Here is a 26,040-nt window from a genome sequence, read left to right on the forward strand (position 1 = left end):
CTCTAACTGAAGTGTTAACAAGCAGGCAAGAACTGAATTTCCTCTTCATACCAAGGTATAAGGACAGACTGCAAGTATAACTGTATAAGCAAATGGCAGAAGTCAGGTTTGTTTTCAATAAATGTGCAGGCCATTGCAATAAAATACAGATGCATCAAGCACCAATTGTGCAATGTCATACTTATAGCAAAATGGTTCCTTTTATAAGTGTGTGTTTCTAAGCACAAATTGCAAAGAAATACAAAAGCAAAATAAATTAATGAACATACAACTGGCAAGTAAAGCTCTAATGTTGATCGTACCCAAACAGGGGTTTTTTGGGTTTCTTAAAATATTTAGAAAAAAAGATTAACAGATTGGTTTGTGACATGGGAAATAACTGAACAGAAAGGTAGTTTCAAATCAGTTACTGGAGCTGAGTGCAATATAATAAGAGGTAACCTATCAAATAATTAGTGACTGCTCAATGAACAAAGTGAACCCATGTGGCAAAGTTAAACTAGACCGCCTTTAAAAGCATAAATCCTATTCCACTGAGTCAAACTCTGAATGGTAAGTCCCATATTTGCTTGAGTTGAAGCTAAATCTGTAAATGCAGATGACTAAACAGTCATTTTCTATAGAGCAGGATGCAAAGAATTTGGTGAGGTGCATTAATGATATACTGGGATCTCTGATGAATTATATCATTGAAAATACATGCACCACAATGTTCCGTTAGTACCGAGAAATGAGAGACAAGCTGAACTTAACCAGATGGTGAAATTAAATGTTATGGAGTGCAACTGGATTAACAGTTTGATCACTGGATCTAGACAAACCCTTAACTTATTTGATTTAACAAAAGGATTTGAATAAAACCATCAAAGCTGAGTACTATCCCTTGAGAACAGATGAGGCATTCATTTGGCTGTGTCCTTGTGATGGGGTATTGTTGTAGTAACCAGTGCTTCCAATTCTAATAATTACAAGCAACATCTAAACACCACAGGTATACAAACCTCACCCGGATCAGTAAGGGATTAAAGACCTGCTAAGGGCTCAGCCAGCCTATCCCACTACACCTGCAAGAGATGCATAGACAGGAGGAAGAGTTAAAAGGGAGCAGAACAGCTCACTTGTGGGCAGACCAGGAAGAGAACAAACCTTTAGCTTGCTGCTCCTCAGGAACGGGCTGAGGGAACACAGGATCTCTCCATTAGCACCTACCTGAAGGTCCCTCCTTAAGGGAAGGGAGGACCTACTTCTGTTATACCAAGAGAGGGAGGCATTTCCCCCTCATGCCTATGAACCCAGTTTATTTTTGTTGATTCCCTGTGTTTTGTTTATGGATACCCCTGAAGGGGAGAGACTTGGAACTGACCTGGAGAGACAATAGTGGGGTGGTAGGAAGTGACTCAGGGAGTACAACCTTGAGATGCCTCTAGGTGTCAGACCCTTTGGTAGCCCTCACAGGGATCTGGGCCAGAGCCTTGTGGAGTGGGAGGACCTGGGCTCCCCTAACAAAAACCCCATATGCCTGTTGAAAGGCCTAAACCCTGACCACTAGGTGAGGATCCCCATGAACACTGTCTATCACACTCCTTTAATTAGACTGTAAACTCTTCAGGGCAGGGACTGTCTCTTACAATGTGTTTGTACAGTGCCTAACACAATGGAGCCCTGATTTCAGGTGGGACCTCTAAATGCCATTGTAATGTAAATAATAATTGTAACATGCTTAAGTGTTTGCTAGATTAGGGCCAGAGTGTTCAGCACCTTGCAGGCTTTCAGCCTAAAATGAGCAAAACATATTCAGAGATGATGTAGTGTTTTGCAATTTATCAAAGCAAAGAACCTTAAATCTTCCAGAAACAAATTTCATACTAGGTTAAATGAGAGTAGCAAGTTATGCAGGATGCCACTTCAGCGAGAATGAATTTTGACAGGACACCAAAAAGCAGAAGCAATTCTACAAATGGAAAGACCCCAGCACAAAGGGATTCTTACAGAGATTCATGGACATGTTAACATAGATAAGCAAATTCATCCTTAATTTATCACAAGTCAGTGCTCCACAAAGAATGCTCCTTGCAGACAGTGCAGAATGGCACTGGGATGATTGGCAAAAGAAACACTTTGGTGAATTAAAATAAATTGTCCCAGGTTTCTGTGTATTGAATTATTCTGAGATTAGCAAAGAACCTAATATCTTGCCTTTTTTCAAGATGATTATCCAGTGATATACTTTGCAAAGCAGTGACTAGAACACAACCGTAATATTCTCAGACCAAACGAAATATTGGCAACTGTATTTGTTTGAGTGTATTCATAGTCATAAATTGATTGAAATAGAAAAATCATTAGCCATCAGAACACATTGAGCAAAGCACTGCCTAGACTTCAGAAAATAGCATGAAATTGCAAAAATACTCATTAAATGTGACATACAGGCTTGGTAAAGAGCTTCTTATAGTGGACATACTTTCCAGGACACCTATCAATAGTGAAAGCAAGGAGCTGCATGAAGCAGAGTCTGAAGTAACTGTGACCCAAACAGGGCCGGTGCAACCCATTAGGCGACCTAGGCGGTCGCCTAGGCCACTAGCATTTGGGGGGCGGCATTTCGGGTCCTTCAGCGGTGACTGCGGTGGCCCGATCTTCATCTGCCCCAGTCATTGTTGGCATTTAGGCGGAAGGAGTGGGGCAGGGGGGCGCAGGGAGGGCCGCCTGCAGCAAGTAAGGGGGGCGTGGAATGCAGGGGAACCAACTCACATCTGCTCCACCTCCTCCCCTGAGCATGCCACCCCACTCTGCTTCTCTTCCTCCCAGGCTTGCAGTGCCAAACAGATGATTGGCGCCGCAAGCCTGGGAGGCAGGAGACGTGGAGTGGCGATGGCATGCTCAGGGGAGGAGGCAGAGCAGAGGTTAGCTGAGGCGGGGAGCTGCCACATGGCTCCCCGGGCCGGATGGAGCTGCTGTGGGGGGGACGCCTCAGGGTGGAGTGGGGGCGGGGAGCTGCCACAAGGTGGAAGTTTCGCCTAGTGTGCGAAACATCCTTGCATCCGCCCTGGACCCAAAATGACCCAAAAGTTTACAACAATGAGTAATTCTAAATGGCTGCCCAGCAGAAAAACCCAGCCACCTCCAAGTAAAAAACCTCTTGGAATTACAGAGATTAAATTGCTATATATGATGGGATTCTGTACAAGGGATGTCATGGCATAATACAATACATTGGTGCCAATATCTAACTAATTTCTTGAACCAAACAAGTTCACCCTGAAGTAATTGCTTAGGAGTGGTATGCCAGAAAACTAGAACAGAAAAAGTACCACAAGAATACCACATACTGCTGTGAAGCTCTGGGGGTTCACCCAGACCAGTAAGGGGTGTGTCTCTGCCTGCTCTGTAACCCTGGGTGCTTCTGTACTGTGCTGCTTTGGCTCAGAGCCCTGACACCAGCAGTCTACTCACAGCACAATGGCCACACCCTGACTTCCACCAACCTGGTAACTCCTTGCAGGGTGACACCAACAGCCCTTCCAGTCCTGAGCCTTCCCAAAACCATGTCCCCTGTAGTGTCCAGTCCCTCTCACTGGACCTTCACAGAAGTCATCAAGCTTGTTGCCTCCAAGAGACAACACATTCAGCAGCTTGTTAGTTTGGCTGAAGACTCACACTTGAGTTTAATATACAGCACTGAGATGGCTTTGTAATAAAATAAGAATAAGTTTATTAACAAAAAACCATAGGTTTAAGTGCTTTAAAATAAAGGTGAAATAGGCAAGGTTACAAATAAAACAAACAAAACACACTTTCTAGTGAATAAGTAGTAGAAGAAAAGAAAGCTAATCAAGATAACTTTCTGATGGCCACATTTCAGCCCCTTCTTCCAGTTTTGGGCTCCACATCACTTTGATTTGGGCAGTCACATTGGCTAAATAAGGAAAGATATTACGCTTCACTGAATCATGTTTTTGATTTTTGTCTGTTTGTCATTTCTCCGTGGTGCTGATAGTCAGTTGGTTGCTAGGTTTTCCACTAAGACTATGGAAGTCATGTTATCAGCCTGTAATCTGTTAAATGCCTTCAAAACCACCTTCCTTTGCTTATGTAAGTTTAGTGCCTTTCTTTACTGGCTCTTGTTGTATAAAATGTGTGTTATGATTTGATCACTGTCTTCCTTTTAATCAGTGAAAAATTCAACATAATGGTAGTTGAATTCTAGTGTAGAAAGACTCACAGGGAGTTCCCCTGGGTGTTACTCAAAAACTGGGGCATGAATCCTTAATCCATCATGAGGCTGACTGCAGCCGTGGAAGAATTTTTGAACTTTCATAATATAGGGGTGATGATTGTTATTCTTCAGCAAGACTTAAAAAGTATGTAAACTTACTGAGATTGGAAGTTAGGATGATTAAGCCTGTGAAACTCCTAATCTCATTCATATAACTTTCATTACTTGAGCAAAAAGCAAAAGTTCTTGTCATGCAAAAATGCAGATAGTATGGCAGCTTCATCAATAGACACAATGGGACTCTGATGCGGTGAAACCCCATCCTGGGATAGAAAGGATTAAGAGCCAGTTACTTACATCTGGAACAGAGGGACTCCTATGAAGGGGCTTGAGCCCACAGGAGAACAGACAGCTCAGGAAAACTCAGCCTCATGGGCCAGGACTCAGTACAGGAGCTGAGGGGAAGACTTTGGAGTTGCTGAGAAGGAGATTTAAGACAGAGCCCAGAGGAAGGGCTGGTTTGTTGAGAGAGTTTGGAAATTAGTTTGAGCTTTTGTTGCCCCAGAAGGGATCTGACTTAGAGGCTTCTCAGCTGGAGAGCTGAATTGTACACAGAGACAGATGGCTTACAGGGGGTGCGTGCTGGAGATGAAGACCCCGGTGACATCACACCCACACACTGGCAGAACTGTGGAGTTGAGCACAAGGGTGGTTATAAGGTGTTCCCAGCTGTAACTACCACCAAGGAGTTTTTCTGACAGTCTGGTGTTACAGGAGTACAGCGGCGCTTTGGCCAAGATCTTTTCCCTTTTGCATGCCATGAATGTGCTCTCTGTACTTGTTCTCCATTATTTGGCGATTCCCCTTAGATTAGGGGAATCCTCCATTAATTCCAGTTTTCTAGATACACTGTTCTAGTGGTGCAGAGTAAGGGCAGCCACAGATGTGATGCTCTGTTCAGAACCTCTTTATAAGTCAGAAACCATCCTGTCTAAGAAGTGCTGGGTGCATGGATAGAACATGGGCAAATTAAGGCTAGATACTTTGTTGGAGACAATGGGTCTAGGAACTATGGAATGTTCAACTGATATTTTTTTGGTGGGGGGAGGGGATTCTTTTTCCACACCCTCTGTCTCCTTGTAGCCAAAGCCATAGGAGAGGGGATGCATCTCTTACAGCAGAAGTATCAAACACCAAGCCTGCTTGATGTAACCCTGTGTAATAAAGTCTATAGGAGAACCTAGGAATAAACTCAAGATGCTAATCTGAGTTACAATAACAGGGAAGAAGTGGCAGTTTAACTTTAACCTCTGTTAGCTAATGTGGGTTAGTTAACCCATGTTCAGAATACTGTTTTTATCTGCAGTGAAGACCTGCCCAAAGAGACTGAAAAACAATGTTAGCTAAAAGTATCGTTGGTAAATACAGGCCCTATTCCCCTGATTTTAAATTCACTGGCGATTGAAGGGACTAGATAATCTTACATCTATATACTGACCCATGGACCAGAATTCAAGTTAGAACTTTGCCCTCTCCACAGAATGAGTTTGGTCATAGGTTCTGATTCAGTGGCGCATTTAAATGCGTGCTTAAGTACCTAGTTTAATATAATTTGAGTGATCTGGGCTCCAGTTCAGAGAAAGCACTTAAGCGCATGCTTGCTATTCAAGACAGCCCTTAAAATGATTTCAGTGGAAGTTAAGCCCATTCTTAATGGAATAGGGATATTTTTCTGCATCAGGCCCTAAAAAAAGAGGCAGAAAAAGCATGATAAAGATTTATCTTTTAGTCTGAAAGACTTCTCCAGAGAAGTCTAAGCAATCAAAAACTAATACTGATAATCCCATCCAGAGGCAACTGAATAAAGCTTAACCTATCAGTTACCACGCTGAAAGCAATGAGAAGACATGCAGTACAGACTAGAAAACAGTAATTAATACTTGTATTGTGAAAACAGTACTTAGATTTAAATAACTACCTTTTTCTTCATTGTACAGTGCCTAGCACAATGAGGTCCTGATTGTTATAGTAATATAAATGATAATTATGCTGTTGTCAATATAAAAATGAATTTACAAATCACAACATAACCCAATATATAGCTAATTCCACAACTGTTCAGTGCATAATAAAAAGGGACCAAGCTAAGTAATAAATCAACCAGCTATCTATAGTTAAGTATTTCAGAATGATTGAGTAACAATCATTCTTCAATTATGCTGTGTTTTATGAGGTTCATATTGGGTTGGCCATGTTTTAAATCCATATATCCTCACTCACTGAGTGATGGGCACAATATAAGAACAGAGAAAATTAGAAAGCATTTCCTTCAGAAATACTAACTGTGACTGGGTGGACTGGCCCCACACTGGAGCGGAAGAGGTTAAGGCAGCGCTCTTAGCATCAGAAGCCATGCCCCCTCAGCCCTGCTGGGCATGCTCCAACTGCTGCTGCAGTATAAAAGGGAGCAGCATAGCTCAGTCTGGGCTGACTGCCAAGGAGGAGAGACGCTTAGGGTACGTCTACACTACGGGATTATTCCGATTTTACATAAACCGGTTTTGTAAAACAGATTGTATAAAGTCGAGTGCACGCAGCCACACTAAGCACATTAATTTGGTGGTGTGCGTCCATGTACCGAGGCTAGTGTCGATTTCCAGAGCGTTGCACTGTGGGTAGCTATCCCATAGCTATCCCATAGTTCCCGCAGTCTCCCCTGCCCATTGGAATTCTGGGTTGAGATCTCAATGCAAATACAGTGTCGCGGGTGATTCTGGGTAAATGTCATCACTCAATCCTTCCTCCAGGAATGCAACGGCAGACAATCATTTCATGCCCTTTTTCCCTGGATTGCCCTGGCAGATGCCATAGCATGGCAATCATGGAGCCCATTTTGCCTTTTGTCACTGTCACCATATGTGTACTGGATGCTGCTGACAGACGCGGTACTGCACTGCTACACATTTGTAGCATTCATTTGCCTTCGCAAAATAGCAGAGACGGTTACCAGTCATATTGCACTGTCTGCCGTTGTAAATTGGCGATGAGATGATGGTTATCAGTCCTTCTGTACCGTCTGCTGCTATCATGGGTGCTCCTGGCTGGCCTCGCTGAGGTCGGCCGGGGATGCATAGGCAAAAATGGGAATGACTCCCTGGGTCATTCCCTTCCTATGTTTTGTCTAAAAATAGAGTCAGTCCAGCCTAGAATATGGGGCAAGTGTACTAGAGAACCAGAGAGCACAGCCGCTCCGTGTCAGAGCCCCAGACATCCCGCAGAAATGATGAGCTGCATGCCATTCTAGGGGGTGTCCCTGCAACACCACCACCTGTTGCTTCCCTCCTCCCCCAACCCTCCAGAGCTACCATGGCAGTGTCCCCCCATTTGTGTGATGAAGTAATAAAGAATGCAGGAATAAGAAACACAGACTTTGTAGTGAGATAAAATGAGGGGGAGGAAGCCTCCAGCTGCTATGATAGTCCAGGCAGGACAGAATCTTTTCTTTAGACATGAAGTGGGGGGGGCTGATGGAGCTCAGCCCCCAGTTGCTATGATGAGGACGGTTACCAGCCGTTTTGTACCATCTGCTGGGAATGGCCAGGAGTCATTCCTATTTTTACCCAGGTGCCCCTGACCGACCTCACCGAGGCCAGCCAGGAGCACTCACGGGCTGATGATGAGGATGGATACCAGTCCTTCTGTACCATCTGCCACTGGGGAGGAGAGAGCAGAGGATGCTGCGGTTTAGCGCTCCAGCACCCCGTCTACCAGCAGCATGCAGTAGACATAGGGTGACATTTTAAAAAGTCAAGAAACAATTTTTCCCCCCTTTTCTTTCATGGGGGGAGGCCGGGTTAAATTGATGAGCTATACCCAGAACCACCCCGGACAATGTGTTTGACTGTACAGGCATTGGGAGCTCAGCCAAGAATGCAAATGCTTTTCAGAGACTGCGGGGACTGTCACGCAGCACTGTGCTGAGTCCCTGCTGTGGCCTCTGTCTGGAGATTTTTTCAAATGCTTTGGCATTTTGTCTTCTGTAACGGAGCTGTGATAGAACAGATTTGCCTCCCCATACAGCGATCAGATCCAGTATCTCCCGTACGGTCCATGCTGGAGCTCTTTTTGGATTTGGGACTGCATCGCCACCCGTACTGATCAGAGCTCCACGCTGGGCAAACAGGAAATTCAAAACTTCGCGGGGCTTTTCCTGTCTACCTGGCCAGTGCATCCGAGTTCAGATTGCTGTCCAGAGTGGTAACAATGGAGCACTGTGGGATACCGCCCGGAGGCCAATACCGTTGATTTGCAGCCACACTAACCCTAATCCGATATGGTAATACCGATTTCAGCGCTACTCCTCTCGTCGGGGAGGAGTACAGAAACCGGTTTAAAGAGCCCTTTATATCGATATAAAGGGCCTCATTGTGTGGACGAGTGCAGGTTAAATCGGTATAACGCTGCTAAATTCGGTTTAAACGCATAGTGTAGACCAGGCCTTAGTAGAGGCTCCAGCCCAGGAACCATTACAGACCTTACCTATGGGAGCTGAAGAGCCTGGGACCCAGACAAAAGGCCTGCTGCCATTGGAACCCCAGGGAGTGTCCTATGTCGAGGAGCCTGGAGGCCCTGATACCCTATGGACCGATGTTGTAGGAAGTGACCCGGTGGGGGAGTGGCACCTTCCAACCTCATAAGGTCAGTGAGTTTCAGCGAGATTCCCTGCTGACCCAGAGGTGGACCGCTCTGCTGCTGTTAGAGCACTGGGTCAGGGCCCTGTGGAGTAGGGTGGGCCTGGGCCCCCCTACTGGGGCTGCCACCCCCATGGCCACACTATCCTGCATTCGATGGTGGTTATATTGACTCTGATCATTGGGCGGCGCTCCCCTGAAGACAAAGGGAGCCCTATTGACTCTGACCATTGGGTTACATAACCCTGAGTCTTGGCATAACCCTTTTGGCTTCACCATGGGGCTATCATGCCCTTGCCCCACCCCCAGGGTGATGGGGTATACTGGCCCCATGACACTAACCATATATTTACAAGTAGTGAGGATAAATGGAACATTCCTTGTCTGAGTTTCAGTTAAAAATATTCCTGACTTAAAAGTCTTGCAGCTTATCAGAATGAATGACAGCAAAGGCAGAGGCTCATCCTGCGCATAAGAAAAGAAAGTGTTGACTGTCCAAGGGATATCAGCTTTTGATATAAGAAACGGAAACTTTATATCTCAAATATGCAACAATAGCACTCACAGCAAATCAGTCTTCAGAAGAGGCTATATGCCCTATCAGGGACAGCCTACCTGACAAAAAATGATAAAATGTGCACTATGAGAGCAAAATTGGGTTTCTGTCAGCAAAGGGGGAAAATAATGAAATAGATCAGGTGTTGGCAACCTTTCAGAAGTGGTGTGCCAGTCTTCATGTATTCACTTTAATTTAAGGTTTTGCGTGCCGGTAATACATTTTAATGTTGTTTAGAAGGTCTCTATAAGTCTATATATTATATAACTAAACTAGTGTCGTATTTTAAAATAAACAAGGTTTTCAAAATGTTTAAGAAGCTTCATTTAAAAATTAAATCAAAATGTTGATCTTAAGCCGCCGGCCTGCTCAGCCCACTGCTGGTCTGGGGTTCTGTTCACCTAAGCCGGCAGCGAGCTGAGCAGAGCCTGGAGCCGGGACCCCAGCTGGCAAGAGTCTGGCAGCAAGAACCCCAGACCGGCAGCAGGTTGTGCGGGACTGGGACCCCAGTCTGGCAGTGGGTTGAACAGAACCGGTGGCCGGGACCCCAGACCAGCAGTGGGCTAAGTGGCTCATCCCACTGCCGCTCAGGGGTTCCATCCACTGGCTCCTGCCAGCTGGGATTCTGGCTGCTGGACCCGCTCAGCCTGCTGCTGGTCTGGGGTCCCAGCCCTGACCACATGCAGTGGGTACCTACTTTCTCCCTGGTTCTGGCCCATTCTCTTCCTCTCGCTGCACTGAGCTGAAGGTGGGATGGGGGTGAAGGGTCTGGCCAGGAGCTAGAATGAGGGAGGAGGCTCAGGATTGGGGCAGGAGGTTTGGGTGTGGGGCACTTACCTAGGCAGCTCCCATTTGGTGCAAGGGGTGCAGGTGGGAATGTGTGTGTGTGGGTGCAGGAGCTCCCATTTGGTGCTCAAGCTCCCATTTGGTGCTCAGGGTGAGGATGTGGGTGTGTGTGCAAGAGTCAGAATGTGGGGGGTGCATGGGGTGGGGGGCACAGGTGTCAGGGCAGGGGGTGGGGGGATGGGTATGTGTGGGGGTGCCAGAGTCAGGGCTGGGGTCGTGGGGGGTGTGTGAAGGAGACAAGCAGAGGGCTGGGTGTGTATGAGGGGGGTACAGGGCTCAGGCAGGGGCCTGGGGGGTGTGCGGGGCTGCGGGGTTCAGGGCAGAGGGCTGGGTGTGTGTGTGAGGGGGGTGATCAGGGCAGCAGGCTGGAGGGGATATGCCCCTATTCCACCACCCCCCCTTCCCCAAGGCCTTGACCCCACTTCTTCTCTGCCTCCGCCAGGAGCATGCTGACTCTGCTCCTTCCTGACTCCCTCCTTCGCAAGGGCCATCAGCTGATTGGCCAGCAGGGAAGGAGGGAGGGTGGGACGGAGAGGCAGGGGAGCTGACAGGATCAAGCTTCTGCCCCCTGCCCCAGAAGGGGGGAGGGATAGCTCAGTGGTTTGAGCATTGGCCTGCTAAACCCAGGGTTATGAATTCAATAATTGAGGAGGCCACTTAGGGATCTGGGACAAAAATTGGTCTGCCTAGTGAAGGCAGGGGGATGGACTCAATGACCTTTTGAGGTCCCTTCCAGTTTTAGGAGATTGGTATATCTCCAATTATTACCTTTATTACCCTGCGGGGGAAGGGTGGAGAAGAGCAGGCCAGGCAAGATTTTTTTAATGTCACGCTGTTGCCTGCCAGGACTCCAGCAGGCAGCAGCGTGCCATTAAAAATTGGCTCACATGTCATCTTTGGCACATGTGCCATAGGTTGCCGACCCCTGAAATAGATTATAGAAATAAGATCTTTTTAAATAAAAAAGAAACAGCATTTAATTTTGTTAACATCTCAGTAGAAAACAGAGGTTTCTGTAGCAATACAGTGTATCTTTGCTTGATATTTTTTAGAAAATTAATATGTTTAAATTCCAGCCTTTGGCCTAGACAAAGGCTATCAGCATTACTTTATCTTCCTGATAATAAACCTTTTGTATTTTTGACATTAGCACAATTTTATTTAAAGGAGCTCAGTTATTTAAATCCAACTCTTCTTCATAGGTAACCTTTATACTAACTTAATCTTAAAAAAACACTAAACCTACTAGGCACAGAGTGAGCTCTTTCAGAACTGGCTGAGCACTTTTAAAGTAAAACGTAATCACAAGCATAATTTACTTCTCTGAATTCACTGTAAAGGAAACACTGTATGCTTTAAACTGCCAAATACAATTTCCTTTTTTGATTAGGATCTTCTCATAAATAGGTTCTTATACATTTAGGACTCAGTCCTACCCACTGAAGTCAATGAGAGTTTTGCCATTCAATTCCATGGGAGCTGATTAAGACCCTTATGAGGCAACACTGAAGGTGAGGGGTGGAATGAATTTAGATAGGAAATATTTCAAGCTGCTCTCTGAGAAAGATGTTTAAGTAGTAAGAGCCACAGAGCTATATCTTTATACAGTACCTCCAGAAAGGCAGAGTAGATTAATAATCCATAAGAAACTGTCATCGCAGTCAATTGTTGCAATAAAGAAACAATGAAAGGATTTTAAAATCCTACAGATGTGGAATTTCCTGCAAAGCTTTTTTTAGTGCACCCTTTGATGAAATGGTAATTTACAGTAAAATGTCACTCAAATACAATCTAATAATCAAAATGGCTTTAGTTACATTTTATTCCTCAAAACCCACTTTAAAAAACAAAGTAAATAAGCAATATACATGTTTAAATGTATGTTGCTTTGTTCTCCTCAAAAAAAGCAAATGCACGGAACCTCCCAGAATGAAGAGTAAAATAAGTAAGGAAGATAATGATCATCATTGGGAAATCCATGTTACAGGACATTAAACCTGAACTGCTAGATATATAAAAACAAAACTCTTAAGTTTCAAGTTTTTGGGGTGATTTCCTTGGGGGGAGGTTTAAAGAAGATAGTGAGTATCTATTAGCAAGACACTTGAATCTGAGTTTGTTTAATTAAATAATTCAAAACTAAAGTCAAAACAAAGACATGCACAAACATTAAACTTTATTTGGGTTTGTTTAAATGTATTTGCCTACAGCTGGTATAGCAATTAGCTTGCAGAAGATGATCAAGAACAACAAAACAGCTTAATTATGTATACAGTAGGTGGTAAACCAATGTCAAATTCCAGAATGTTGAATCTATTTGCACTTACGGCTAAAAAAATAACTCGTTGAGCAGAGCCTAAAAATGAATCTTCGTGGATTTTAGTTTTGACCTTTTGTAGTACATTTCCTAGGAAACTGCATTTACCTCTTTTTACTCTGTTTTATTTTTGTTAACAGACAGACACTGATGAAAGGGATGCTGTTCTTCTGTGAATCTCCAGTCAGAAAAAAGTTACTGTACAGTGATACTACTACAGTAGCTACCCCCTGTCTGTACTGAGCAGAGTTGATGTGGGACATTGACACAAAGAAACATTTGGAAAATAAATAATTCATTACTGTGAAGCACCCAACTATCAACAATTTGACAACCTGACCTAGATGGTTAATTTTCTTCTTCATGTAAATTATGTAGCTGTATGTGAGATAAGTATAGTGGATAATCATTTAGATATTTTTTTAAAGTCATTAACTGAAAGCACAAGGAATAATGCAGTCTCCGACCCTGCAAGAGTTACTGCAATTATGGGGACAAAAAGAACCTGTTTTATGCCAAAGTGCCATTTTTACCCATGGGTTCACTCTAGCAGATAAACGTTAGAACACATTACTAAATATTCGTAGAGTTAGAGGCCAAAAGAAACTATTATAATAATCTATGCATCTGTCCTCCTGTAGACCATAGAACTTCATTCACTCATTCCTGCATCAAGCCCAATAACCTGTGGTTGAACTAGACCCATCTCAGTTCCTAGATGTATAAACTTTAATTTGGCCATATAAAAAAGGGGAAAAACCCACATTACTTGTGTCTAGTTTACTAAGCAATCTAGATGGTTCTGACTAAGGCCTTGTCTACACTAGTACTTATGTCAGCAAAACTTTTGTCACTCAGGGGTCTGTGGGAGTCAGTCTCTCTCTAGCTGGGGAGGGAAATGGACCTGAGATCTCAGGGAATGGAGCAGGGCTGGGGAAGGGCCAGAGGAGCTGGGGTACTGGGGTTGCAGAGGCCGTAGCCCGGGGTTAGGTGGAGGCAGCTGGTCCAACACCCCCCTTACCAATGATGAGTGGCCATTACAGACTGCAGTTTGCCCCAGTGAGTGGGGGCTAGATAATGACTGACAGTAACCACTGAAGGAAGGTGGGGATAGAGGGTTGGGGTTCCCTGGGAGGGGAGACCCAGAGCGGGGGTACTGTGGAGGGGTAAGGGGCACTGGGGTCTGGGAGGGACACAAGGGCCTGAAGCAGGTGAACCACCACCCAGCAGAGGGTGCTCTGACCTGGAATTGAGCTAATTCCCAGGACAACCAGCACACACCAGTGAGTATCACCTCACTACAGTGTGCACAGTGCTATGTCAGTAGGAGACACTCTCCCACTGACATAGCTACTTCCACTTACTGAGCTGGTTTTATTAGGTCGATGGGAGAGCTCTCTCCTGTGTGCATAGAGTGGCTACATGAGCGCTTTTACAGCAGTGCAGCTGTAGGCCATGTCTAAACTTACAAGCTTAAGTGAGCCATCTACACCCATAGTCCAAGACCAAGCCATAGTTACAATATATTTCTGTAGGGTGTCACTGTGGTTGGCTGCTTTAGGCCTCAATTCAGCGAAGCACGTGCATGTATATGCTTAAGTGCTGTGCTGAATCAGGGCTTTAATAGCTTAATTTCTTCATTATATTGAAAGCTAAAAACCTAAGTTAACAGCAGCCAGCTGCCAAGCCGTGACTTACAAAAAGCCATGTGGTATCTGCTTGTAAGCAGCGATGAGTGCAGAAACTGCTGTTTTGAGCTGTTTTCAATCTGGTTTCTTGCCTAAATCTCTGTTGCTCTCTCCCACTCTAACCATGATCTCAAGGCAGACAGCTACATAGAGGGGCACAGTAGCTCTTTTTGTCCCTTTCATCCTCCAGGAATTGTAAAGGCGTTCATTTCAAAGCCGTACTTGGTTTTTATTTTGATAATTTTTTAAAAGGAGTGTGACACTGGAGATTTCACAATTGACATACATTGGGCTAAGATTCTCTTTCCCCCTAAGAGCACCAGATTCACTGTCTATAAGCACCTACATGAAAAGAAGATTTCTGACGGAAGGGATCTCTTTAATCCAGTAGACAAAGGCATAATATCCAATGGCTGGAAATTGAAGCTAAGTAAATTCAGATTGGAAATGGAGTGCAAAATTAATCATTGCAACAACTGACCTAGGGATATGCTGGATTCACTAGGAGTTTAAATCTTTCAATCAAAATTGGACATCTTTTTAAAAGATGCTCCTGCACAACCAGAAGTTATTGGGGTTGGTGCAGGAATTCCTGAGGGAAATAGTTTGGTCTGTGTTAGGCAACACATCAGACCAGATGATCATAATGGTCCCTTCTGGTATTAAAATCTAAGCCTTGGTCTACATTACAAATTTATGTCAGTATAACTGTCGCTCAGGGGTGTAGAAAATCCATGCTCCTGAGCGACGCAGTTATACTGACTGAACTCCCAGTGTAGACTGTGCTATATCAACAAGAGGGCTTCTCTCATTGACATAGCTACTGCTGCTTGGGGAGGTGGAGTACCTACTCCAATGGGAGAAGCTGTCCCATCAGCAAGTATGTCTTCACTAAGCACTGTAAGTGTAGACAAGCCCTAAATGAGAGTATTTAAAATTGTTTCCAACTTCTGCCAGAGACCAGAATTAAGTGAGTTTAGTCAGTGGCAGATGAAGGGAATCCAAGATCCTAGGTCAATGCACATGTGACCACAGGACCCTGTGGTTCTACCCCCACTACCCATGTCTTAGCACCAGCCAATACTTGGAGTTGCATTGGCCATGGGACCCTCTTCTCCCAAAGGAAACATCCTGTGATCCCTCTATTGCCTCACAGGGGAACAGCAGAGTGCCCCTCAGTACTTGCCCCAGCATTTACTGAGTGTGTCTGCTTGGGTGAGGGCAGGGGCAGCTCCAGGCACCAGCGCAGCAAGTGCGTGCCTGGGGCAACAAGCCGGGGAAGGCAGCGTGCTGGTAGTCATGAGGACAGCAGTCAGGGAGCCCTTCAGCGGCATTTCTGCGGGAGGTCCATCAGATCCGCGGCTTTGGTGGCAATTTGGCAGCAAGTACGCCGAAGGCATGGGACCGGTAGATCACCCGCAGAACCGCCGCCGAATCTGCGTGACCAGCAGACCTCCCACAGAAATGCCGCTGAAGGCACCCTGACTGCCATGCTTGGGGTGGCAAAAAAACAGAGCCGCCCCTAGTGGGCAGGCCAGGCTAGCTACACTTTAATCATCCTGCCATTTCACATTGCACTCCATCAGTACTCGGGCCATACCGGGGAAACTAAGGATCCAACCAGTGGACCAAATTTGGTGATAATCCTGGTCACGTGGCATGTTGTACATATGTAACCTTTGGGTGGGATAAAATTCACTTCATTTCCCATCTCCAGTGCCTTAAAAAACCCAACTTCTATAGAAAGTAGTTGGAGACCCAGAGTTCAGTCTCTATGCATTTTCAGCAAGGATTGCAGAGTCAACCTCCCCATATTCAAGTTGCAAAAGGAACTAAAGAAATGAATTTAATTAAATAACTGTATAAAATCTTAGGCTAAAGAAACAAATAATGTAATTTTTACAGCATGACATGGCTATTTCATAATCCACAGACATTATTGATGTATAACTGTGAAGGTAAAGAAAACAAATTAAAATCTGAACAGTTTAGTCCCCACAGAAATACAGTGAGAAGAAACTGAAAGTTCCCAAAAGCTTAGGTTTTGTTCACCTAAGTCTCAGTTAGAGTCTTTGATCACCAAATCTATACGGTCTGCTGAGTCTAAAACAATATCTTCAGTTGGAATCCATGCAGACATTTCCTTTGCTGAAATCACTGCTAGCCAGTCAGCTAACTGATTAACCAGCCACTCAGTTCAGTGTATAGATTTAAAGAAAACCCCACTGCAAAATGCTTCAAAGTTAGGGACAACAGCCTGCTTTCAGCTCCTGGGCTCAGCTTCTCCCAACTCACACAGGACACATGGCCTTCTGCAAAGCCACATCCAATTCCAGAAGCTTCTGAATGTGGAGTGCTTAATCTGCCTAGCAACAATGACTCAGACAACTCACTCCTACCTCCCCACAATGGGTCTCTTAAAGAGGTATCTCCTATGAGGCACATGGGTTACACATATGCTTAGAAGACTCAGTCCTCTCCTGGTGCAGTCCCCCTTCCTCATGCTTCCAGGTATAGTCAGGGCTAATATGGGGGGAGGGGTTGGAGGGCCATTTGGCCTGGGCCTCAAGCTCAAATTGTTTGCTGTTTGATAAGTTTTGCAATTTGTTTTTATGCGCATCCCTATCGGACCAAAATGTGGTGCACACTCAGTTTAGAGCTGCAAATTTAAACAAATAAGGGTAGGTCTATACTTACGCCGGGTCAACGCGTAGAGTTCGACTTCTCGGAGTTCGAACTATCGCGTCTAATCTAGACGCGATAGTTCGAACTCCGAACACGTGCCCGTCGACTCCGGAACTCCACCACCGCGAACGGCGGTGGCGGAGTCGACGGGGGAGCCACGGACTTCGATCCCGCGGCATCTGGACGGGTGAGTAGTTTGAACTAAGTTCGCGTAGCTGAACTTGCGTACCTTAGTTCAACACCCCTCCCCACCCAGTGTAGACCAGGCCTAAGAGATGTGATTTTTCTTAACTGATATAGATTGTCATATTAAAGAGTTTAAAGTGTTCATAAATGTTAATAAAAATATATCAGTTCTGATGGCACAAGATTAGACCATGGGTCGTCGTTTTGTATTTTTATTATGGCTAGGGGCCTCAAGAGCTGGAAGTGGCCTGGGCCTCTCTGGACCTCTGAGAGGGCCTGGGTGTAGTTAACACCTCATGAAATGCATTGGATAGTTCTCTCTCTCTCAGAGCTGTTGCTAAAAGCTTTGTGCAGATCAGAAAGTTATTACTTTATCTGTTCAATCACTGTTACAGTCAGGGCATGTTTTTAAACTTTGTTACCGCCGCCAGCAGGGCTAGAAACTTACTTTAAAAAAAATACAGTGATTCCGATCTCTTTATGTGACTAAGAGCTAGGACCTGGGTCAATAATGCTTTTGTCTGCATTCAACCCTGATCTTAAATTATATATTAAAAAACCATCACACAGTGGTTGGAATGTCAGTGTGAGATTTGGAGATCTCCTTCTAATATCCCAGAGGTTTAGGATTTGAATGAACATGTTTTCCATTTAAAATTTGGAAACATTTCGCTTCCTGAAAAAGGCCAATATTTTGGCTATTCAGGGAGGAAAGAAACATTTATTCTGCATCTCCCTAGTGCTTACCCAAATTGGGAACTAATTTCACTCAGATTTCATGCAGACTGGATTTTTTGGCAGGTAATCCAGAAAGTCTATTAAAAGATCTAACCAAAAATACTACAACAAAACAGTCTATTAGGGTTGTCCAATTCTCTTACAATTATTTTATCCAGTGTTCTATGAATTGTTAATATCCAGTGGGACTGCATTTCATGTGCTTTCCAGATGAATACTTTAATTTTTTTTCCAATTTAAGATGTAACTTTTTCTATTAGCTAGGAAAGGCTTTCTGCTATGAAAACAGGACATTGTCCATGGTTCTCTTACAAATTGTAACTCTTCTGCAAAACTATCTGAGTTGAGTTGAGATTGTTTGGTAATGGAGAATGAGGCCCAAGAGCTCTTTTCTTAATATACTACCTGTGATGTTATTGGAAGTCACCAGATGTTATCATTGCAGATAGTGTTTCAAATTCTGTTAATCTGAATGTAAGCAGCCTCTCTTGGAGAAATGTTTGTCAGCTGTAAAGCAGTTTGTTCAATTCCTTTAAAGTGCTGAGCATAGCACCAGTAAAACCTATTTTCTCTATCTGAGAATCATCTGTGGGTGTAGAAAAGCAGACAAATGGGGCAGCCACAATTTCACCAGCACTGTACTTTCCTTACAACACTCTCTCTTGTCTCTTTCATTCCTCTCAGACCTCATTCTCTCTTCTCATTTCTTTCTGTTTCACTCTTCCTCTCTATCCACAGTCTTTGTGCAATTCATTCTCTCTATACACATTCTCACACAAACTCTGTGCTCTCCCTCTTTCTCCTGCCAGTCCCACACTAACTTAGTACCTTTCACTTACAGTGGGAGTTGGGGGCTCAGGGATGATCTGTGATGTGGAGTGGGGGAGGAACCAGTCTCACTCCCCTCAGACATCAGGTTGGATATGGGGATCTTCACTTCTTTCCCAGGGTTGGAAGTGCTGGGATCCTCATTCCCTCTCCTAGAACTAGGGAGATGGAAGATCCAGGATTGTCACTCACCATCAGGCTGAGCGGGAGGGTGGCTGTTTACTGGGATCTTTACTTCTACACCATACTGAGAGTAGAGCTGCAAGGACCTTTACTCACTCTGAGATCAGAGGAAGAGTCAGGAACTTCACAACTCTTCAAGACACATTTCAGGCAGAGCAGGGAGCAGTTTATGCCTTTGACCTTAGCTGCCATGTACAGGCTGCACCTGCTTCCTGTAGGCTCCAGCTCCTAAAGTCTTTGCAGCCCATGGACTGCAGGCAGTAAATGGAGATGGCACAGAGCAGCAAATACAGGAATCATTCTGAACAGCTGTTACAGATGACATTCACTTGATCCCTGCTGCCTCTGCTCCTACTTTTCCAGACCAAACAACAAACAGGACTACATCAATATCCATTTGGTGGGAGTTCTGGACTGTAATTTGTTTGCTCACTTAAATATACAGGAGGTCCTGACCATAGTGGTGGGGGAGGAGAAAGTGGAGAGGACAGTTAAGAGAGGGAAGAGTTCTGAACATGGATATTAGTAATTTGAGACTGGAGGTGGATGGAGAGAAATTATAATGCCAGCTCTCAATTGGCAAGATTTAGGAGACAGTAAATAGAATCCACCTTTGCACAGCCACCAGAGGCCCACACTTATCTGTATTTACGGTTGAATTTTGATCCTGAAGTGATCACATATAAGTTTAGGCAGGCAGCTTCCTTCCAAAAGCTTAGAAATCAGATGATTAAAAATAAATGTAGGCTTGTTAGATTTTTTTAATCATGATTTTTTGTAGGCTGAATTATGATTGTTGAATGTGTGAGATTGGTAATACTGAACTAGTGGTAAAGTGCACATCATAGTGTTTTGATCAGAGTTTCACAGCTGCTCCTTTTTCCTCTCATCTTCATTTCACCCCTCCCCCCCAGAATAAAATATCCCTTGAAATCTGTTTATACTGAGCCAGCCCCTACCACACATAGGGTTACCAGATAGCAAGTGAGAAAAATAGGGACACTTATTTCAGGGAGGGGATATAGTTGCTTATATAAGATAAAGCTCCTATTATCAATCCAGTCCCGATAATATCAGGATGTCTGGTCACTCTAGCTGCACACATCACTATCAGCGCACTGGGACTATTTGAGGAGTAACATGAATAAAGGTGGCAGAATATGGCCCCATGTAACTCTAAGAGCAACAAATTCCATGACCCTTATTGCAACCCCTAACAAAGGAGATAAATGAAAATAAAGCCACCTATTGCAAACAATCCATGTATTGGGTTTTACATGAATATTAGTTTCAAACAGGTGTGTGGGTGCATTTTGTAGGATCATTAGAAAAGCTCCCCTTTTTTGTAAAGAGGGAGTGTTGGAAATATCTCTAGCAGGCATAATAAAATAATAAATTTAAAGCTGTCTAAAATAATGTTACCCTATAAAGTTATAGCAGTGCTTGTGTGTATTTTGTTAACCAATTAAAAAAATAACTCTGCTTAGGGAGGTGATAGGAGCTGTTGGAATTTCCATGATATATGCCTCTAGTATAAAATAGATCAGTGATTATTTAAGCGCGCACACAAAAAAAAGTTGCTGCTATCATCCTGAGGTAAATAAATCAAATACTGTGAATTCTAATTCCCTTGCTATTGTCAACAAATTTATAGACTTTTTTGAGTTCTACTATCAGAAATGCAATTTTCTTTTAGTGTCCTGAATGTAACATGGTTAGGCAATTTTAGAGCTCCAGTTCAAATGATGTATTTTTAAATGGACATTAACACACAATTTTTTTTCCCTCACACACACAGCTGCTGAATTTAACTTTGAGGTTACAAGTTTCCTGTTTTTCTGCTAATAGTACATTAGCCTTCAAAGCCTGAAGGGGGAATAGGTAACTACAGAAACTACAAACATACATTGAATTTAACAAGATTAAAATTAAAATCTACTACGTAAATTTTAGTGCTTTCTGCTGAAAATACAGGTTAAATAATTAAACAGTCTGCTTAAAAAATATTTTAACCTAGGCTATATCTTAGAACTGCTAGCAATGATATATGTCAAATCAACTTTGGCAAGAGTTAAAGGTTAAAAATATTAAAACATAAGGCAACAGCCCTTAGGGATGTGAAAAAGGTGCTGAATACCCACAACTGATGTCAATGCTTTATGGCTAGTTTGGCTTTCTGTTGTATGTATGTCTGCTGGTATATATGGCTAGCTGCCTGAGAATAAAGTCAAAGCTCTTAGACCAACAGGAGCTGCTGGCTTTTAAAAATGAAGATTCAGGATCTGAGAGCAGGAAGCTGGTGACCTCTCAAGCCAGCTCCAAGACCTTCGGTTGTGCAGCGTTAGTTCTGTGTGTGAGAGCAACTAGTCACTTAGCCTCGAAGCTGCAAAAAGGTGTTGTGGCAGAGCTCTGACCTTGCCCCCATAGGTCCTGTGCTTCTAGGCGGTTTATGCTACCCTCAGTGGCTCACTGTGACCCTCCACATACCCCTTCTCTCTCTCTAGGGCCAGGGTTACAGTCTACTGAGCCCTTTTCATCATAGGCCAGCAAGGAGGTTCCTGTAGTGGTGGGGGCGGGGAGGAACCCAGGCCCACCTTCTACTCCAGGTTCCAGCCCAGGGACCCTAATGGTAGCAGCTGTTGGCAGCCAACCTTTCACTGCCAGAGTTGCTACATTTCCCTGGGCCATTTCCCCTCAGCTCCCCTGCTTCTCCCTTACCTTAGGGCTCCCTTAACAATGGTTTGAGGGTATCTTCATTAACCAGCCCTTCAGCCACACTTGCTCTCCTCTACCTGACTGTAGTGGGGCCTTAATTAGAGTCAGGTGGTCACATTAGCTTAATGGCCTCACCTGACTCTTTGCAGGTTAATTAGAGTCAGGTGTTCTCATTAACCTGGAGCAGCCCCTGCTCTGGTCAGTCAGGGAACAGAAAACTGTTAATCCAGTGGCCGGTATATCTGCCTCCTGCTATTCTGCTGTACCTAACTGGCCTGGGTCTATCACAGTATGCATACTAAAAAGCTAAATATATTTTAAAATGTCTCGTTGTTACACTTCTGAATGCACCTTCTATTTTGCATTACTGTGGATTTCATTTATTTATTTAAGACATTTTCATATAATCTGAAATTTGAGATGGAAAAGACCTATAGTATTAGGGCAAATAGTATACACTCCCCAACTGAAGAACTATTCTGTAAAGTATATTCTCTCATGGGATGTTGTTTTTTTCTCAATCTAGCTTTAGAGTATAAGCTCTTTGGGTCAAACACTATATTTTTGTTCCTTGTTTATACAGACCCTACCACAATGAGATCGTGGTCAGTGACTGGGGCTCCCAGGTGCTACAATACTACAAATAATAACTAATAATAAATTACAAGTGATGGGGCCTCCATATCTTCTCTCAAGGCACAATTCTATCTCCCTAATAAAACTTCAGGATTATAAATATTGCAAGATATTCAATCACATTTTTCCTTTGCTCAGTTTTATTTTATTATACCTAGTTTTATGCTCACATAACACCTTAAAATTCTTTGCTCTCTTCTGTGTTCATATACTGCACAAACTCTTATCTTGCAGCATTTTATTCTTTATCAGGCCAAAAAAGGGAAAGCAGCAGTGGAAGGATGACAAAAGGATTTGTTAGAATTGTCTGTATTCCTGCATACACACACAGAGCAGTGGTTGCAGAGAAAATATCCAGAGAAAAAAAAGACTAGATGGTGGTAGTCAATTACTGAACGTGCCTAGTTGTTGTTTAAAGGCAGTGTGGGAATCACCATTGCAGGTAAAAGTTTTAAAAATAAGAATTAGGATTAACATTTTGCAGCTTTTCTGAGCAACTGAGAGCTAAAAATCTCACTTTTGGGGGATGGAGGTTGGTAAATGAAAGCTGAGAATCACACACAATCCCATTACTCCTGAAGTTTGGGCTTTAGGTTAAAAAAAATACTGTAAGTAGAGTGACCAGATGTCCTGATTTTATAGGGACAGTCCCGATTTTGGGGGCTTTTTGTTATATATGCACCTATTACCTCCCACCCCCGTCCCATTTTTCACACTTGCTGTCTGGTCACCCTAACTGTAAGACTTGTGATAAAATGTGTTTGCAGTGTCATTGTAGCCATGTTAATTCCAGGATATGAGAGAGAGATGGTAGGTGAGGTAATATATATTTTATTAGACCAATTTCTGTTGGTGGAAGATACTTTGTGTAGCTCGAAAGTTTGTATATATAAGAATCCAGTATGTTAAGAAAAGGACTCTGAGCTGCAAGCCAACAGACAATGCGTTCTAGTTCTAGCCCTTACCTTCGCTGCTGTTAATATTTCTGCACACTTCACAACCTTTAACCACCAAGATTTCATAGCCAGACCTTAATGAGGCAGCTATCGCTCACCCATTTTATAGATAAGATAACTGGGAGGTTTCCCAAAGTCACTTCAGGCATAGCTGAGAACAAAGCCCCAGTCTAAAATGTGATCTACTCAAATGTCATTCACTTTGCCATACTGGCTTTCAGAAGAAAGGGGTCAAATTATATGCTGTTTTAATGCAGACTAACAATGTGGCTCTTTTCCCATCTCTAGTACCATATGTAGAGGTTTATAACTGCTACTGCCACTGCATTAATGGACCGACTCTTTTAGTTCGAGGAGCAGAGGCTCATGCTTTTAGATCCAGAGGTCCCAGATTCAATCATTACAGATTAAAAAAAAACAGAACAAAGAACAGGCTCATTGCTGATGTCTCTGATCAATAGATATAACCTAACTTGCTGAGTTAGGAATTTTGATACCTAGCATTCCAATGCTATTTCACAAACAGTTGCACAAACAAGTGGGAACATGTTATGTCTCCCTCTGTGGGCTGGTCCTCACAATGCATAACAATATGACTTTCCCTCCATTGAACAGGAGGGAAAACAAGATGGATCGTGGCAGAACTCTTCATGATAGTGCCCTAGGGAAAGAAGAGCAATACCCCCGTACCACTTTATGAATGAAATGAAATGATAGAGCCATCCAAGAACAGCACCATCCACTCCTCGTGCAATCTTCAACTGAGTTAACACCACCTCATGATTAACGGTACCAAAGGCTGCTGACAGATAAATTGTATCAGCATGGACACCTTAATTTCATCCACAGCTAAGAGATTATGTACCAGCACGACCAGTGCAGTTTCTTTTCCATATCCAGGAACCAGATTGATTGACAAAAGTCAAGGAGATCTGAGCTAGAGATGTTTCACCAAAATCTTCTCTATGATATAAACCAAAAACTGGAAGATGTGATGTTTGTCAATAGTTACCCAGGCGATCAATGGTGTGTGTTGGTTTCTTGAGCAGAGTATGCACCACAACTTCTTTACAAGAAACTGGCATCCTGCCCTCCCTAACTGACCTTCTCTAGACAGGAAGAATATGGCTCCACAAAGACAGGTTGTGGGGGAAAATGTTCCAGAGTGGACTATCAAAACAGGTCCCTCACTCCAACAGGATAAGTGAGCACCAAACTCAAAACATATGAAATGTGTCAGTCCATGCCAAAGGCCCAGTTTATAACCCCCCCCTTCCAGTTTCCAACCACAAACTTCAAAGTGTGGCCGACTATGTGCATAGAGCTAGCCCTTAGTGGCTATCAAATCTCGAGCCAATTCAGCATTGCCAACCTTAAAAGCACATATCATGAGGCAAATAACCCAAAATCATGAGATTGACCCCCAAAAAAATCACTACAGAGGTTTTTGGGTTATCTTTTGATTTTTGAACTGTGTACACATGTATTGCGAGTGTGATAATTACAGGGTTTCCAACTCTTGCAAATGCACAGGGAGTAATAACATTTTGAATCTTTTTTGCAGGAGCTCTCACTAGAAGACCCAACCAAGTGTGGGGCCCCACTGTGCTAGACCCTTCACAAACACAAAGTAAGAGACCGTTCCTCTCCCAAAGAGCTTATAGTCTAGTGCAAGGTCTGGTGGTTGGTTTGTGAGGTGGGAGTTGGAAGTGGAAATCACTAAACTCCTCACGTATAAGGGCTACCAAACATCCATTATATTGGAATCTCTACTGAGCTAACTTGTGGCCTGTGGTGACAAGGCTCTACAGCTCATTAGCAATGAGCTGAGGCATCCAGTCCTCCAATAAGCACTACATTACATGTTTGAGAATGAGGCTTGTTCTCTGGAAAGGTAAGTTTATTCAATCAAATTCTGACTTTTTGAAGCATACAGAAGCAAAGCTTTTCCACTCTCTGAATATGCAGGTAAGAACTCCAACACACTACTTTCAGTTAAAACACATTCTACAATAAAGTGACCCATCCAGTTCTTAAAGGGGTTTATTAACACAAACACTAGAAGTGCAACAATAAAACAAACATAACACAACATCCAAATGCACTTTGAAATATTATTTTTGCTACATAAAATAATTCCAGAAACCACTCCAGGGTCTTTTTATTTTACAAATATTATATTTCTTTCCCCTAGTTCAACTGCAGGGCTGGAACTCAAAATCTTGAGAGCCATAGCACAGACAGGAGTTACTTTGGGTGGGGGCAGAACGAGGAGTAGAGAGCATGTTATCTTCTACATGGGCCAGCTCATGGATGACGACATATCACACACATTGCTAGGAGATTACACAAGTATTTGTGAGATAGCAGTGTAATGATAGATATCAGAGTTCCTGGTTTCTATTCCTGGCAAAGGGAGCAGAGTGTTGGCTAGGGATTACAGATAGCCTAGTCAAGTGTAATATCACCCCTGCAGGGATTATCTGAAGAGGCTGAACACAGAACCTCTGGATGTAAGAGCATGACTCTTTAGCTAGAGAACAAGGTCTGTTATCATGGTGGTAGTAGCAGAGTCATAAACCTCTTTATATGCTCTCACCGCTAGAAGGTAACAGAGCCACATCAAATTAGTGTGGGTCACACAAAAATCTGTCATGCTCCTTCTGAAAGGCACTGTGGTTCAGTGGAGAAGAGTTGGGCTCTATTATGAGCTCTGCCTGATATGACCTTCTGCAAGATCTCAGTTGTCCTTTCTGTAAAATGACTGAATAATGGCTACTTCCCCAAAAGTAGCAG

The 26,040-nt window shown here is 43.6% G+C and overlaps 1 protein-coding gene and 1 long non-coding RNA gene across 5 annotated transcripts in view; one reads left to right on the top strand and one right to left on the bottom strand.

Annotated features, from left to right (window-relative positions):
• GABBR2 (gamma-aminobutyric acid type B receptor subunit 2) overlaps positions 1-26,040 on the bottom strand; it is a 900,562-nt gene that overhangs the window by 665,107 nt on the left and 209,415 nt on the right. The gene's annotated exons all lie outside the window — the stretch shown is intronic.
• LOC120399194 lies at positions 16,733-24,190 on the top strand. Of its 3 annotated transcripts, XR_005595020.1 has the most exons (4): positions 16,733-16,828; positions 20,736-20,818; positions 22,541-22,730; positions 23,860-24,190. It is a non-coding gene; the product is annotated as an uncharacterized LOC120399194 (long non-coding RNA). The 3 variants fall into 3 exon arrangements; XR_005595022.1 differs by lacking the exon at positions 20,736-20,818; XR_005595021.1 differs by lacking the exon at positions 20,736-20,818 and having other exon boundaries at positions 16,765-16,828; positions 22,523-22,730.

Source organism: Mauremys reevesii, linkage group 2 (assembly GCF_016161935.1).
Source record: "Mauremys reevesii isolate NIE-2019 linkage group 2, ASM1616193v1, whole genome shotgun sequence".
NCBI classification, from domain to species: Eukaryota; Metazoa; Chordata; order Testudines; family Geoemydidae; genus Mauremys; species Mauremys reevesii.